Here is a 17540-nt window from a genome sequence, read left to right as displayed (position 1 = left end):
AGTAAGTTAGCCCGGGTGCCCTATGTCTCTGGGCCTCTGTATTCTCATCTATAAAATGAGAAGGCAAGTCTTCCCAAACTCAGACAACTGCAGATGGTGTCTCTTCCAGGAATTCTTTGTAATGATAGGTATGAAAAGCCTATAACTTACATTGTACTCCTGCCTCTTAGTGAACCCAGTGGAAAACTCCAAGTGGAGTCAGCTCTGACTTTCTGTAGAGTGCCGAGGGGCTGAAGGTTCTTTGTCAGGAAAGAGGAGATTCATTATTGTTATTATTATAATTATCGAGCATTTTGAATTATTCCAGGTGTTGTGCTAAGTAAGTACTTGATGTATATTTTTTCCCATTAATCCTTGAAAGAGAACTATGATTTGGCCCTTTTATTTTTCTTATTTTCTAAACAAAACAACCAAGGCTCTGAAAGGCTGATCAACTCAGGCAAGCTCACAAGCTAACAAGTGTTAGATACACGCACATGGGCATGCATGCGTGTGTATGTGGGGGTGTGTGTGTGTGCATGCGCACGCGTGTATGCAGGTGTTGATATCTCAGAGCAAGAGCATCTCTTTTTCCTTTTATTTGTCTAACTCTGCAGTGGGACGGTCTGTCCACCCCCTCTCCCCCCGCAGAAGACATCAGACTCCGGCAGAGATCCACAGCTGAAACAAAGCCCCTTCCTGTTAGACCTGCTGTCTTAGTCCTTTTGGGCTGCTATGAAGAAGACCACAGACAGGGTGGCTTATAAACAACAAACATTTATTGGTCACAGTTCTGGAGACTGGAAGTCTGAGTTCAGGGTCCAGCATGGTTGGGTTCTACTGAAGGCCTTCTTCTGGGTCACAGACTTTTCCTTGTATCCTCATGTGGTGGAAGGGGCTAGGGAGTGCTGTGGGGTCTCTTATATAAGAACACTAATCTCATTCATGACTTAAGCACCCCTAAAGGCCCTACCTTTTAATACCAGCATCTTTGGAAGTCAGGATTTCAACATATGAATTTGGGCAGGGACACAGTCAAACCATAGCACCTGCTTAAGCCAAGCCAAGCCAAGGTGTGAGCGTGACAAGATACTTTCCACAAAGGCAAGGGAAAAGGAAGGGCAAGTCCAAATCCTCACTAACTGACTTCTCCAGCACTAAGAGCCTCAGTGATCAGAGGCATCAGTGATCTGTAAAAGGAAGAACCAAAATTATTCCCAGAGGGGAAACTGGGGTTGTTAAAACCTCTGCAAACTTTTGTGATCCTTAATTCCAGTTGCTAAAATGCCTTTCCATAAAAAAGACAATTTCATTCAATTCTTCAGTCTGAAGATTACAACCATCTTCAGAGGCGGGCATATATTCAGGCATCTACCAGACCTTGATTTCAAAAGCATTTGTCTTGCTTTCTGTTAACACTAACAAAGCTGCCATTGATGAAAACCAAGGGCATTAAAACCCAGAGCACATTCACCACCCAGGGGGAATTAATCAGATGATCGCTTTGAGAAACGGGCCCCCTATTGGGACACATTGGCTCATCTCCTTAGAACATGCCCAAGATTTCATTACAAACCACTCTTGTACAGAGACTCCTCTTTGGAACTCACACATACAAAATTGCCTCTGCTGGTGGGACAGTCTTCCTTGGACAATTTATTTGTTGTGCTGTTTCACAGAAGAAGCATCACAAGTCAAAGAATGTACATCACAGTCTGGTGGCTTGGATACCTTGGTGAAGAGCATCCAATAATCTCAGAGGGGATGATAATGCTGTATTTATGTTAGGTGTGGGCCTGAGGCTCACACCAGCCCACTTGCTATTCACCATACTTATATCTAGTGTCATTGGAGAGGGCCTCCTGGCCTTCTTACTAATTGAAATGATTATGCACCCTTTCCCTGGGTTTTTAATCTATTTTTGTTTACTACTGCTGCTGGGTGTGCAAAGGAATTGCGAGTGCCTCATATTTGCCCGACCTTTGTTTTGCTAAGTGAGTGCAAGCCCCAGTCAGCCCCTGCAGACTTCTGTGTACCTCACGGTCTGAGTTTGATGGGATGTGAGAGCTTGCTTTCTCATTCTACACACAAGGATAAGGAGGACCAGAGAACTTGAACACGTGGCCACGATCCCAGCTACTTATTGTCAGAGTCAAGATTAGAAACTAGCTATTGTGACTCTTGGTCTTGGGATCTTTTCACTTATTCAGTCCAACATTTGACAAGCACTTAAGTCAGTTCTTTGAGGAACTGAGAAAAGGGAGATGAAAGGGAGAGTCTCTGTCCGGAGGAGCCCATGGTGTTTGTTGCTATGATTGCAAGAAGTCCCGGGAGCTCACATCAAAGGGAGGGAGACCTCTGGATGCTCAGAGAGCCTCCCCATGGTGTCCATCCTCCACTTAATGCAGCTTAAACCAAATCAGCACAAATCCAGGATTCACAGAATAAAAGCACTGGAGAACAAGGTCAGAGTGACTCGGGCCAAGGAAACCAACACAATGCCTTCTTATCCCTCCTGAGAGGCAAGCTGAAGAGCAGCCCCAAGTGACAACTGCGGGACTCACGGCTGGGCCTTGCCCCCGACACCAGCACAGCCTGGGATGAATCACACACCAGAGAACAACGGGGCTATTTCTTGAGAGTCATTAGTCAAGTTGACATCCCTGCCTAGAGTTATTTAGGGCTTTCTAAAGACACTTCTTTCCCTCCCTGTTGCAGGAAGCACCTGCGAGGCTGTTGAATTGTGGTTTTGCTCAATAACACTTTGATATCCCTTAAGGCCATCAATTACTCTTCTGTCCTTGCCGTATGGGCTTTGGCTGATACAAAGATAGGAAAGCTTAGAGAGGATGATGAAGAGGAAAAGGACAGTGACTTCCTCTGGGATCTGAGGCCAGACGCTGTCTGGAGGTGGGCTTCTTGCTGATTTCTGTGGGGGCTCCTCTAGGTCAAGACAGTCAGCATCCTTGGTTGGCTGGGCTTGGAACATAACTGCTATGTTCCCGTGAGGCCACGTCTCCCTCCTGGAAGAGAGCTGTGCTCCTTGCCAACTACTTAGAGAAAAAGCAGGCCTGGAAGATGAGTGTGGCTGGAGCAATATTGATTCAGGTACATGACTTCAGGGAGAGGGAAGTTGGAAAGGAATCAGAGGAGAAGAACATAAGTAATTAGAAGACTTGGTGAATGAGCCTCTGAAAATGGTTAGGGGACTCAGAGTTGTTGAGTCTAGGGAAGGAGAGGGTGAACTAAGAACCAGCTTTGATTACAGGGAGAATAATTGTGCAGAGATAAGTGGTCATTTCCACTGAAAATACGATGTGGGTTACAGATGCTTAAATTGCTGCCTGAGGATTTTTGTTGAGTGTGTGCTGGCCTGTCTTGGCTTATTGCATTGCTCTTATTCATGCATGAGGTGGGGGTGCTCCTTCCTTGGAGATTTGCATGAATGGAAATGACATCCTCCCAGCTGGACTAGTTTAGAGAAAGTATTAATGGCACATGGATCTCTTCTCTTCAGTTCATACTGCCCAACGGCCCAGCTTGACCCTTATGTCTCACTCAGTTTGGCAGACACTTGATTGGTATCCAGACATTCCATCCCTGTCTCCTCTAATCCATTTTGTACCTTGGGGTCCCACTTACCTGCTTTAAACTCATTATGGGTTATGGCAATGTCCTGTTTAAAAAATGCTTATGTTCACTTATTCATTCAAGAAATATTGAGCACCTATTGTGTTGAGCATCTATTATGTGTCTGGCGCTATACTAAGCTTTGTGTACATGACATAGTACAAAATGCAGTACAGCCTTAAGGAGGTCACTCAGGGGCACCTGGGTGGCTCAGTCCATTAGGCTTCCAACTCTTGGTTTTGTCTCAGGTCATGATCTCACAGTTTATGAGTTTGAGCCCCACATCAGACTCCACACTGACAATGGGAAGCCTGCTTAGGATTTGCTCTCTCTCCCTCTCTCCCTGCCCCTTCCTCACTCTGCCTCTCTCAAAGTAAATAAACTTAAAAAATATTTTTAAGAAAAGGAGGTCACTCAGTCTTTATATCCTTGTCCTGGAATTTTTTAAGGCCCCCACCATCTGGTTTTAACATCTTTTCGACTTTATATCTATTACAAAAGCTTCTTTCTCTCCTATCAGCCTGGTCTGTTCACCATGCTCAACTCATTCTGGGCCTTGATGCACTGAATATCCTTATCCAAAGCTAACACATGCCTTCTTTGAAGCTAACATAGCTTCCCCTCCTTCAAGAGGACCTCTGTTATCACCTGGGCTTAGGAATTCTCCAGCACCTTAGCCCCTACAGTGCTTACTTAGCACTAGATATTTTCTGCCTGGGTAAAGATAGCAAACTGGGCAGCTGCTGTGCCTACTATGACCTACTTCTGCCCTCACTCACTGTGGGTAAGACCTGAGAGAGCTGTGACCACATGGACCTTCCCTCCCTGTCTGAAGCTCTGCTGTGAGCTGTGGTGGGGGTGGTCAACTAGGGCTTGCACAGCATTCTACACCATGAAGAAAAGGTCAAGGATATCAAATCTCTGAACTTAAAGAGAGAAAACCTTCTGGGAGTGTTTAATAAAATGACTTCATTTTACAGATGTGGAAACTGAGAACCAGAGAAGCTGATTTACCCAAAGTCACAAAGTGAAGTCATAACAGTCAATCAAGTCTGTTCTCCTTGTCTCTATATAGTTCAGCAGTTGGAATCCTAAGGAACCTAACATTTCAGAATACACAGGAACGAGATAGGAAATGTGTTAATTTCTTATCGTGTCTATAACAAATAGGCACAAATTTAGTGCCTTGGACAACTCATATTTATTATCTTGCAGTTCTGTAGGTCAGAAGTCTGATGTGGGTCTAACGGGGCTAAAATCTAAGTGTTTGCAGGGCTACCTTCCTCTCTACAGGCTCCAGAGAAGAAGCTGCTTCCTTGCTTTTACAATTTCTAGAAGCTGCCTCTATTCTTTGGCTCGTGGCTTTCTGCTCCTGTCTTCAAGTCAGCAGCGGTGTGTGGAGTTCTCCTCACATTGTATTATCCACTTCCTCTCCTGCCTCCCTCTTCTACTTTGAAGGACCCTTGGGATTACACTGGGCTCCCCTGGTCAATCTTCCTATCTTCAAGTCAGCTTAGCTGGAATTCCTCTTCACCACATAAACTAGCACATTCGCAGTTTCCAAGGATTAGGATATGAACATCTCTGGGGGGTATTTTTCTGCCTATCACAGGAAGGGAGTTGGAAAATGAGAATGAAGGTCAATTCTTTCTCTTGCTTTCTTGACTTCTTGAATTCTTTGTGATCAGAAAAAGTTAGTATGAAGATATTCTAAGTCTCTGTATTCAAGCTCAGGCTTCTCTTCTCACCTATGATTTGGTTAATCTGGTAAGACACAAAGAAAAGGAACAAAAATGCCAACATTTATAGAAACGGAGGCTCACGAATGTTGGCTAAAATGGGATGATGGCTAATGAAAGACTTTTTCTAGTTTCTAAAGGCCTGAGAATTCTCAGGCTTAAAGGGTACAGGCTTACTCTGCCAAGGGGGTAGGGGGTGTTTATATGAGATATGTAGATGGAATCCCATACTGAAAGGCTTGCTGGTAATTAAAATCAGTGAGAGTGGGGGGTGAGAAATTGTCCTGAACAATTTAAGGAAAAGAATCAACCGATTTCAAGTTGGGATGCTTTCACAGATGGAGCTTCTTTGTCCAGCCTCTCATCTAATGCAAGGCCCTATACAATCTTTTTCCACCCATTATCACCTTTTTTTGTAAAGCTCTGGCAGAGATAAAAAATCACCTAGATTCCCTTATATCTTCTCCAATTCTCTGAGTCTGTAATTTTTTGTGAATACCAAATTTTATCTCTAATTACTTCTTGGTGTTGGTAAGAAAGTCAGACAAACTGTTCCCATCTTTTCTCTGCCAGGATGGTAGGATATTGACTATTGTTATATATTCATGTAAAGGGTATGAGAACCCTTAGAGTACATGTAGTATTTAACTCTCACTTATGGGGCTATGAAGATAAGGATGCGATATCTTGGCTATGAAGATAATGCTGATAGACCTGGTATCTTCACAGAGCTCTTTTCCTCAGATGCTATATTGACTTTTATTTAGTCTTCCTAGAACTCCCATCCCCTTTCCTCTGAAAACAGAAACATGCTGTCCCCCTGACCACAGGAGAGCCAGGAGAGCCAATCACATACCTCACATGTTTAACCATAGTGAATGGGTCAATCAGCATCTAATCTTGGATTTTATTTTTTCCAATCCACAGGGTGAAGGAAGAAAGCTCCTATCTGCTCAGGTCATGAGCTGTGAGGAGGTGAGCTTTACCCATGGCCATGTCCTCACCTCCATGGAAGAGCTGGTCTGGGAAAATGGCATCAAGCAAGAACAAAAAGGAGAGATAATGAGAGAGTCCTGAGGATATCTCTTAATCCAACCATATTGTTTTATGCTTTGTTTATATGAACAAATAAATTAGGCTTAAGCTGGTTTAAGATGTATTTCTTCCATTTGTAACCCATGAGTCCTGAATAATTTAGAACATTTCTCAGTTTTTCTGTTTCCTAGAGATGCCAAAAAGTGAACTAAAAATCAGAAACTATTAGTCTCAGAGTCCATCCTGTCCATGATGATTTGCAGAAGAGTCAAGAGGAAGAAAGGATGGGAAATCATGCAGGTGAGAAAGATTTTTATGTGTGAGATCCAGTGAGACAGAATCCATGGGTGATACATGGGGCCTCACTTCCTTTGCTCTTTTTGGACCCCAACTTGGTTATAATAAATTATGACTCCAGACTCACATAGATTCAGGCCAAAGTTGGGTTCCCAAAGTGAGTGTTGTACTATTTTGTGCACATGTGTTACTTTTTTGGTGTAAATCAGAGCTTTAGAGAGTACTCGGTACATTCACTGATAAGCACAATGTTTTGGCGGCAGAGGGAGAAGAAAAGAAGGAAAAATTGGGGGAAGGGGAGGGAAGTGGAGAGTGTAGCAGGAGAAGCAAGGAGAGAGAGAGAGAGAGAAAGAGGAGCGAGATTACTCCATCGGCAAAATGCTGACTGAATATTTCCTACGTGTGTAAGGTTGTGCTAGTTGCAACTTGTCATTCTAAAGCAACAAGCAGAAACCTTATTTGTGACAACAGACGCTAAGAGTTAGGTGTGTCTGGAGTAAGAGAAACGCACACCCAGGTATGAATGGCAAGCAGCAAAGTCAGTGGACAATTACTCATGAAGGCTGTGAAGGAGGGAACAGGATGAATGGGCCCGCGTTTAAACCAGAAGTTAAGTTAAAACATATGGAAAATGTTTTTTTGATATTCACTTAAAGCCTGGAACAGTCTACACAAAGAAGCTGTGGCGTCTCCTTTAGAGGGAGGCTGTTGAGAATAGTTTAGACTGCCTCATGGCTGCTTCATGGGCTTGATTACAGGCCTGCATCTCTGCCCATCACATCTGCTTTTCAGTAACAGCATGGGGGAAGGCAAGCTCTAAAAGGCCTTTGCATTTTTTTTTTCCGGCAGACTTAGTTTTTCATGTTTATTTTGTGAAGAAAAAATATATATATAGTGCAGTAAATAGTTGAACAGAATCTACACAAATTCATCCAAACTTTTTAAATGCTCCCAGATCTGGATGTGGTGTTTATTTATGTAGCTTGAGAGTCAGAATGGATCTGGAAGATCAGGAGAGCGCTGAACTTTTGACTCTGCTCGTCAGCTCACACAGTTTTGTGCATTGTTTCATCTTCAAAATGGGAAAACGAGGAACCATTCTTCAGCCGTATCTTGCTCACAGAGCCTCCCCCCAGATTGTGCCACACCCCGTGAGCTTGAAAACACCCCAGGAAACCATCACACCATTGTGAAAGGACTAATCGCCACACAACACTTGGTTTTCCTTCCTGGACTGCGTCACGGGCCATGGCTCTGTGGTTCCCACATTGTTTCTGTCATCGTCCCAAGGAGCATAACTCTTGATCCTGAGTCTGGGCAGGACAGCCTGTCTCAGCACGAGCTCTTATGTAAGTGGCTGTGGGGAGAGCTGGCAATAAACAAACATTTTTCCAGTCCTTGTTTTCTCTGCAGACTTGAAAAATTTCTCTCTGGGGTTGCTGCTGCACTTCTGCAATGGGAAGGCAAATTCCCAGCTCAGAAATATCTTGCACTGCATTTCTTGCTTCTAAAATCAGAACAAAGTGAACCCAAGTATCCAAAGAAACCGAATTATTGGGAACAGGATATTTAGATGGATTTCTCTAAAAGGGGATTTGAGGAGGCACTTCAGAAAGCTCATCCATATATCTGTGCTGCTGGTAACTGTTGGTAAATTACACTGGCACTTCAGGGCCACAGACGGGGAACCAGAAGATGAAAGGACGAACCTGGTAATGTCTTCCAGGGTCAAAGTCTCCAGGGTCTGACAAAATCAGATCTATTGTATGAACAAAGTACTGACATATTAGAACAATGAGACCAAGTATTTGTAGAATCCTTTCTCCTTGGGCCGCTCCAACTTAGAAACTCAAAGAAGGAACAGTTTACAATAGTGCCTTCAAAACACTATGCCTCTCACTCTCATTACTGAATTTTGTGGAAATCCCACCCAACCAAGCAACATATTGCAGGGACCCTAACACAGGCTCCCAGTCCACTGGGGTTACCCTGCTGGAGGCCAAAGCTAGTGTTGACACAAAGGTCACCTGTGAGGGTACCTGGCTTCAGCTGCTTGTCTGAAGTGGTCATAGTTCCTCCTTCCCCACAATAGTCTCCACTGGAAGGCTCCAGCCAAAGACTGTGCTCTTAGTTTCCCTGCAGTGGCCAGGTGCTCGAAGGGCACCCAGTCCCTGTGCTGAAAGCCAAGCTGGTTTCTCTGTATCTCCATGTAACTCAAATCATTTCGCTATGAATTACCAAGTATCTTTGTTACTTGGGGGAATTGGTAGAGAGCAGAAGCACATCCAGAGTTTCTTTCAGTTTTCTTTGAGTCTACTGAGACTCCTGAGAAAGACTTTTTTGCCTGTAGCCTGGAAACATTGCTACCCATTCAAGAAGCCTCCACTCTGCTCATTGGCAAGCCTGGGTTAATATGGCTATATTAATCTCATCTCTCTCATCCTTGTCTCCACAACATCCATAGAGTTAAGAGAGGGGCACCTGGGTGGCTCAGTCAGTTAAGCATCTAACTTCACCTCAGGTCATGATCTCACAGTTTGTGAGTTTGGGCTCCATGCTGACAGCTCAGATAAACAAAAGCAAAAACAAAAACCCTAAGATAGAGCCACCTGGAAAGGAAATCGCCTTCCCGAGTCCACTTGACTAGTTATTGGTCACATGGAACCAGCTATATAATTTGCAAGGCCCAGTGCAAAATAAAAATGTGGGGCCTCTTTCTGAAAAATTATGAAGGACTAAAAGATGGCAACAGCCACACATTAAACCAAGCACAGGCCCTGTATAACTGCACAGGTCACATATCCATGAAGGCACATTGCATGTAGCTTTATTTGAAGTCTCTAGTTTTCAGAGTGGAGTAGCTGGAGGAGGTGAGTACTGTGAGGGCCACGTAAGAAAGCCTAAGGCAGAGTGACATCAGGTGGCTGCTTCTAACAGAGTACTCTGGGGAGTGTCTCGTGGGGTCAGTATGAATAACAGACACCGTTTGAAGTACTTCCATCTGTTAAATCATTTCATTTTCTTTTTTTTAAGTTTGTTTATTTTTAAGAGACAGAGAGACAAAGCATGAACAGGGGAAGGGCAGAGAGAGAAGGAGACACAGAATCTGAAGCAGGCTTCAGGCTCTGAGCTGTCAGCACAGAGCCTGATGTGGGGCTTGAACTCACGAACTGTGAGATCATTACCTGAGCTGAAGTTGCCTGCTTAACCAACTGAGCCACCTAGGTGCCCCTGAAATCATTTCGTATATACACATACATATAAATAATTTACACCTACTAAATCATAAATCCTCACAATCACCATACAAAACAGGCACTATTATTTTCCCCCGCTATACAGATGAGGACACTGAGGAACAACAGAATTTAAGAAAACATTGACTGGGAGTTTGGTTCTCAGCTTTCTAATGCTAAATTTCTATTTTTCAAATCCCCCTGGAGCTGGTAGACCTGGAGGGGCTGCATCCTGCTAAGCTCATGGACAACTGATTTCTATACCACAAAATAAATTTATTCTTATGCAGAGATGGTGCTACCATTCCGGTAACTGAAATATTCATTCCCATAATCGAGGGGACCCCTTTGGGAATTAAGGTGCCTAAGGTGACTGAAGAAGGAATTAGAAGGCTTCTCAGTGAGCACAGAATCAAAACAAAGCTAATTGCCTAATCTCAAGGGAGGTGTCGAGCAGACTAACGCAGAATCTGGGAAATCCTCCTCCTCATGCTTGCTGCACTTCATTCTGGGGGATGGAGTGTCCCTGTCTGCTGAGCACGGGGTCTCTCTCTGGGCCACCTCATGACAGGCCAGTTATGTTACACTGAGTGGGCTGTCCCTTTCCTTACATTATTGTGCTCTGGTCTGGGATTTGATCCCTAATGTCATGATCTCAGCAGCAACTCATTTACAAACCAGCTCTGAGGATGCCCAATCCACAGAAGGCCTGTTGATTTCTACCAGTTTCCACTTCCTTGGGTGAATTGAAACTGGGCATTTAAGTAGCTCTGAGGAGGAGTAGGATGGTAACACGTTAAAACGAGGTTATGTTGATTCCATCACGAATTTCAGATACATAGACCAGGAGGCTCCTTGGGGGTAAGGTAACTCCCCATGAAAGCTCCTATCTGAGTGGCATTAAATAATTTAACAATGAAATTACACTCAGGTAGATTTCAAGTGGGACTGAGGAAGTAGTTGTAAAGTAAATGACGTTTGCATCATTTGGGAATTAGTTTTCTGTTTCCTTTTGTTTTGTTTGTAACCCTCCACTTGAAAGTTGTCTTCTCCTTGCCAAACACTGGGGTGATTCATAAAATTATCTTCTGATGTAAAAGAGAAAATGCTACAAATGATTTTGAAAGGCATCTTCTAGGATCCAATTTAAAGATTAGCACAGTGGAATTATGAAGATGATGATGGTGATGACTGTAAATAACATTAAAAATATTTTTATATACAGGTGACAAGCATTGTACTAACTGAATACAAAATATTATTTTTTAACAACCCTATGAGATGATTCCCATTTTATTGAGAGAAAAATGAGTTTGGGAACAGCAATGGTTATAAAAATAAAGGTAATGATTCTTAAATCTTGAACTACAAGCATTAAGAATTGGCTGCAATTGGAAACTTGCACTAGAAAGAAGAGATGATTTCAGGCAGACCAACATGGGCTGGATACTTGTGGGGCACATGGGGGAAGACCAGAGACCACAACTATGCAAGCAAAAAACATGGGAAAAGGTCCTAAAAGAGTCTGGGCAGGAAAAGGACCAGGTCAGGTGTTTCCCTAAGTTAGGCCTGCCAGGGTAAGTCCTGAGGTCCCTTACTGAGAAAGGATCCAAAACCCTGCCAAGATCACTTACTCTTTGGTTAGGTGTGGGTATGAATTGTAACTGACTCTATGTGTTCATTTATGTTCCAGCTAACTGTTGAGTAGATTAGTTAGATGTCATCTCACAGTGTGGATTTTGCCTTTCTTTCCTAATTTCTTTTGCTCCTTTTTAGACTCCAGCTAAGAAAACACCCTTGATACTGTGGGGAACCAAAGCCTGCTGATCCCCACATAGTCACTTAGTCTTCTGCTCCCCCACTGGGATGTGGCTTAATCATATCCATTTGTAAAAGAGGACCTGGTGGCTCAGAGGTACATAGTAATTTTCACAGCTAGGTAATTCACAGGTGAGGATTCAGATCCTGACCTCATTCTCTCTGGCTTCTGCCCTTACAATGGGGAGTCAGGCAAACATCTGTACTTATATACAAGCCATCCACTGGGCTTATTCTTGTCTTCAGCATGCCTCCCACTGCCCTGCCTTCCTGTAGCTGCCCCTGGGCTCTACACCAGGTACACCATCTCCTTATACCATCTCCCAACTCATGTAGGGTTACCAAGAAAAGCAAGAATATGGCTGGGATTTCTTACCTACATTTTTATGTTCAAAATCAATTCTTTGAAAGCAAAATCAAAATACAATAATAGTAATAATAATAATTGTTCATAGTTAAATTTAGCAGGCAATCAATGCTTCTATAGCATCTACTATGTGTTAGGTACTGTTTTAAGTGTGGTTTATTAATTCACTTTGCACTATATGTTCATAAAACAGTGTGTGTGTGTGTGTGTGTGTGTGAGACACACACACATGCAAGTGAGCACATGAAAGAATTTCAGTTTTCTCCTCTTCCAGTCTTTGAATTTCTCAAAATGAATTTTAGCAGGGCCTGCCCTAAGTAGAATTTGATTCTAACTTGTGGCTCCAAAAATGGTCCCACTCTAATGCCTTACTTGGCAAAAGAAAAGGCCAGACAGGACTCAAGGGTCTAAGCACATCCTGCATTCCCCCAGGCCTGATCTCCCTGAAAGTGCTTCCCACAGCCTGTGGTTCTTTCTCTGCTTCCTTTTGCTTCCTCCTCTGCCACCACAAAGTCTTTCTTTTTCATCTTGAAGAGCCACATGCTAATTACCAAGCACACCGGCAGGGCCACTCTCCCCCCGCTTTTAGGACTAAAGCTCCTGGCTTATGGCACCCTTGTAGCTTTCCCCGCACCCTGGAAGGGTGGTGCCACAGAGCCACGAGAGACACATGTGGGCAGTCAAAGGGGAGAAATTGGCCCCCAGGTCCAAAGACACACAAAACCAAGCTCTGTGCAGTAATTCCCCTCATAAATCTTGGCTTTAACTATAAATTATTTGGACTATCCAGTTTCACTTCCTTCCCCTCTCCCATCAGATTCAGAGGATTTCAGACTTAAGAGAAACATTGAATCTGAACTAAGCATCAACAACTTGATCATCTTTAAAAGTCTCTCGTTTCACAGGGGAAGCCCAAGAATGGAAAGATGTGGGGTAGGGGGTCCTCAAGGTAGGGATTAGAAGGTATCTATGGATAAAAAGGAGTCTGCAGAGCCAAAATTGCTTTGGACTTTATAATATTGAAGATGGTCCCACCCAAATGAAACACAAAAGGCTAGCCCACCTCACTGGGCTATGATGTTATTGCCCTTAATAACTGTCCTGCGTGGTACGCCTCCAGAAGTTCAAAACAGGAAATAAACAAGGTTTCAGGGGCTACAGCAAGACAATAATGACAGCATTGGAGTGCAGATACAGACACTTTCTGTGAGTAGGTCTCTGTACCTCCCTTGGCCTTGGCAATGTATCCAGGGCACTATTTGATCCCTAGGCTTTCATTCCACCCACTTCAAGTACCTGCTTGCAGGCTTCTCTTGGCCCAGCACACAAACAAACTTTAAATGACAAGTAAGACACTGGCAATGTTTTCCAAGGCAGTCCTGAGGCGGGGATTTCCCAGAGTTTGTTATGAGAGGCAACCTGCCTCCCAACCAAGTCGGAAAGAGCCAGGAACCAGGTGGAAAGCCATGAGTCAGGCCTAGAGAATTTCAGTTTCAACACCCACTCAGCAAGGGGCTGTTTAATTATACCTGTTACCTTCAATGTAAAGGTCACCCACCCTGTAGTAAATGATTAATTGCTGGCTGCTTCATCTACTCTTCTGATTCTAATCCCTTTACATTTCTGGTTAATTTTTGCAGGAAAACCATGATGTGCTTCGTTTTCTTTTATGAAACAGTAACCACAGTCAATGATCAATTGGTGAGCTGGCTCCATTTGAGAGATCTTTTGCAAACAACTGTGTAGGATTGAAGGGTGGGGTTGGGCATCATGGTACCCAATTTGTAGTTCAAATTCTGCTGTAAGTGGCTCACCCAAGTCAAACATTCACTGAATGTTTGGAAATCAGTTGACTAATCATTGTAGTCTAAGCAGGGAAGGAAGAAAAGATGCAAGATTCTACAGAGAACATTCATTGATGTCACGCTATGACTGCATTCAGGGTCTTCCAGCCCTCAGACTGACTGACCCAAGATCAGAAGGTTTTTTCTTAGGACCTGTTTTAGGACACCTGAGTCAAGAGTAAGGCTTAGCCCTGTCATGCTTGCTGGCTTTCCTCTTAATGGTGATGGCCAAAGGGAAAGAAGAGAGTTGCCTAATTTCACCTATTACACACACCACAATTTAGCCCCTTCATTTCTCTCAAGAATATGATTATTAAGAGCCCAATTTATTGGAGATTACTTTTAGGAGAGATGAGGGAAATGGGGGATTAGTAGATGGAGGGAGTTTCAAACACATTCTGATAATTTCTTCACCCTTTCTCCTACCCAGGACTCATTTAATGTCTATTGGAAGCTCCTTAATAATCAGAAATACATCATTTGTACCTGTATCCAGAAGATGACCCAGTTAGCTTACCAAATGTGGAAGGATTTTAAAAAATTAAATATCCATTAAGATTAAAAATAGAAGTAGAAATAAATTTAAAAACTTTAAATGCTGAGAAATGCTACAAACATTGCAATCCTCCCTCTCTCCCCACCCTGTCAATAGCAAATTGTTTCTAGTAACTAATTGCCTGACATACCTCTATACCTTTTTGGTTATATACTCTTTGATCACCTCTTCATATGACAATAACTTTATAGAAAGAAACAATAGAAGGATAATGAAGTCTTTTCACTAACATGGTTGATCAAAATCAATTTTTTAATATTTTAAAGTAAATAGTTGGGATACTAAACAATCGACTCAGCCAGGACATATTTGCTATTAATAGTACTACTTCTAGGGCACATGGGTGGCTCAGTCAGTTGAGCAACCAACTCTTGATTTCAGCTCAGGTCATGATCTGATGGTTGTGGCATTGAGCCCTATGTTAGGCTCTATGCTGAGCGTGGAACCTGCTTGGGATTCTCTTTTTCTTCTCTCTCTCTCTCTCTGCTTCTCTCCCCTGTCCATACAGTCTCTCAGAAAAAAAAAAAAAACAACTAAACTAAAACTAAAAAATAAAATATGGTACTACTCCTATAAGAGTTTAAGCCCTACAGACACAGAGATAACTTCCTCTTTTTCTAGATGTCCATAAGAATTGAAATCTCTGCATGTGATTTTACATGTTTGATGACTGGATGAATTCCCACAGACCAGCTTCTGCCTTTGTAATCTCATGCCTGGATGACCCTCCCTTTCTCATGTATTTACGAGTTCAGATTCTGCATAGTGCATTCATATCATGGTATGACATCTGGCTGTGTACCCTCATATCATGATGCTGGATGAGTTGTGGCAGTGGGTTCTGGGAGTATACCTAGAAGCAATCCTAGACCAAGATGAATCACAACAACATAACTATTATATGCAGACACGGCTGTGAACCATATAAATATATCCTATTAAATCCAACTCAAATGTAACTCCAAATCACCTTCACCTCAGCAGATTTCCAAAAAGGCTGTGGCAACCCTGCACAAGGGTTAGTGTGAAAAAGGGAAGTCAGAGTGGAAGGATGGTTTTAACTAAACTTCAGTTAAAATATTTCACTTTTGTAAATTTTGCAAAATCTATGTGACCATGGGTGTTGTAGCCTAAGTTGTATTAACTTCACAGTAGATGTGCCTCTGTTTGTATGCATTTTAAAGCCCACTTCAGGGGCGCCTGGGTGGCTTAGTCGGTTAGGCGTCCGACTTTCGCTTAGGTCATGATCTTGCGGTTCGTGGGTTCGAGCCCCGCGTCGGGCTCTGTGCTGACTGCCAGCTCAGAACCTGGAGCCTGTTTCAGTCTGTGACTCCCTCTCTCTCTGACCCTCCCCTGCTCACGCTGTCTCTCTCTCTCTCTCCTAGAAATAAATAAAACATTAAAAAAAATGCTTAAAAAAATAAAAAAAAAATAAAGCCCACTTCAGTGCTCAATAAATAGCTGTTAATTGAAAGAATGAGGAAATCAGTCTGTAAAGGACAATGCAGAGGGGTGAAAGAGGACATCAAAGGTGCTGCTACCCATATGTGCACCCCAAGCAGCATCTCAGCTTGACGTGGGCCCCAGGAAGCAGCCACGTAGCCAGCCACAAGAACCTTCTAGGGATGCATCAAGCTAAGGATCTAGTTTTTTGGACCATGACACTTTCAAAAGCACAGAGCAGTCTTGGTTGTTCGAAAAGGTGAAAGAGCAGCCTGAATATGCCAGAGAAAAAGATAATAGAGGTTAGTTTGAATGTGGAGCGGCAAGGATGATGATGATGATGATGATGATGATGATGATGACGATGATAATTTTCCTCACGAGGCCTCCAACTCTCCCCAGTAATGGCAATTCTGTGTGTGGCCTGGAAGGAGAGCAGGTCAGAAGTCACTTATTGGTAGGTGCACAGAGGTTTCTGACGTGACCCACAATGATAACTGCTTGCCGGCCCTGGAGAAAATTCTTTGCTAAGTCTGAGGATCTTCCCATCTGTGCTTCTAGGAGGCCTTTCTGGTTAGTTCTTTTCCTGGGTAAGAAAACAGGTTTACAGAGGAGGGAGTGTGATCTGTGAGACTCAGTTTTGGACCTACGAGATTTGTAGCAGAGCTGGAGCAAGACCTCATACTCGCCATTCCTTACTCTTCTAGGGCCCCAGTGTTCCCCTGTAGGTTCACTGATTCAACGACCATGTATTAACTACATGCCAGATACTGTTCTAGAACTGGGGGTAAGTGACAAAACTTTGCCCTCATGGGGTTTCCATTCTGGGTTGGAGAGACAAACAGTATACATGCAAAAAATTAATAAGTATCATCTCCAGATTGTGGTAGGTGTTCTGGAGAAACTGAAACAAGGAGATGGGATATAGGTTTGGAGAGGTGGAGGGAGGTAGTAACAGCCATTTCAGGAGTGTTTTCCCTTTTGAGGAGATAACACCTTGGGCTGGAAAGATGAGAAGGAGGCAGGTGTGCAAGTATCCAGGCAAGCATGCTCCAAGGAGAAAGAGAACACCAAATATGAAAGCTCTGAGACGAAGGAGACCTGGAACATTAGAGGGAAAGACTACATACCAGTGTGTCTGCAGTGAAGTGAAGAGGTGGAGAAAGGCAGGAGATGAGATTAGATGGCCAGATCATGATGAGTTTTGTAGAGTAGGGTGAGATTCATGGATTTGGACAAATTAGCTGCTCCATTTTGACAAATTGGTTCTCCATTTTACAATACGATGCCATGTTCCTAGAAGGGTACAATGAAGGTAACCATAATGAATCTAGAGGCCACCAAACCAGTGCCAGTCGCAGGTTCAGGAAATGGAATCTCAGTGAAGGGAGGGTGTGCAGACCCCAGAGGAACAGTGGAGTGAAGTGAATAGGTCTCACATGACCCTTGCTGGGGCATATGTCAAAGCACTCAAGAGAGTGATCTGGCACCAGATGTAAAGAAATAATCTTTACACAGGTGCCTGGGTGGGCTCAGTTGGTTGGGTGCTCAGCTCTTGATTTTGGTTCACATCATGGTCTCATATTTCGTGAGATG

At 43.3% G+C, this 17540-nt stretch overlaps 1 long non-coding RNA gene across 4 annotated transcripts in view; it reads right to left on the bottom strand.

Moving 5' to 3' along the window:
- Nucleotides 1-17540, bottom strand: part of LOC144243649 (uncharacterized) — a 108672-nt gene that overhangs the window by 19837 nt on the left and 71295 nt on the right. The window contains exons 5-6 of one of the 4 annotated variants that reach the window (XR_013338721.1): nucleotides 17075-17240; nucleotides 15998-16368 (exon numbers count right to left, since the gene is read on the bottom strand). The exons of 2 other annotated variants lie outside the window; for them this stretch is intronic. This is a non-coding gene — a long non-coding RNA (uncharacterized LOC144243649). Of the gene's footprint in view, nucleotides 1-15997; nucleotides 16369-16459; nucleotides 16531-17074; nucleotides 17241-17540 lie in introns of those variants that run through there. One more of the 4 variants, XR_013338723.1, reaches the window with a different exon arrangement.

Source organism: Crocuta crocuta, unplaced genomic scaffold (genome assembly GCF_008692635.1).
Source record: "Crocuta crocuta isolate KB4526 unplaced genomic scaffold, BGI_CrCroc_1.0 scaffold586, whole genome shotgun sequence".
NCBI classification, from domain to species: domain Eukaryota; kingdom Metazoa; phylum Chordata; class Mammalia; order Carnivora; family Hyaenidae; genus Crocuta; species Crocuta crocuta.
Note: the sequence above shows the minus strand (reverse complement) of the source record. Positions and strands in the feature narration are given on the sequence as shown.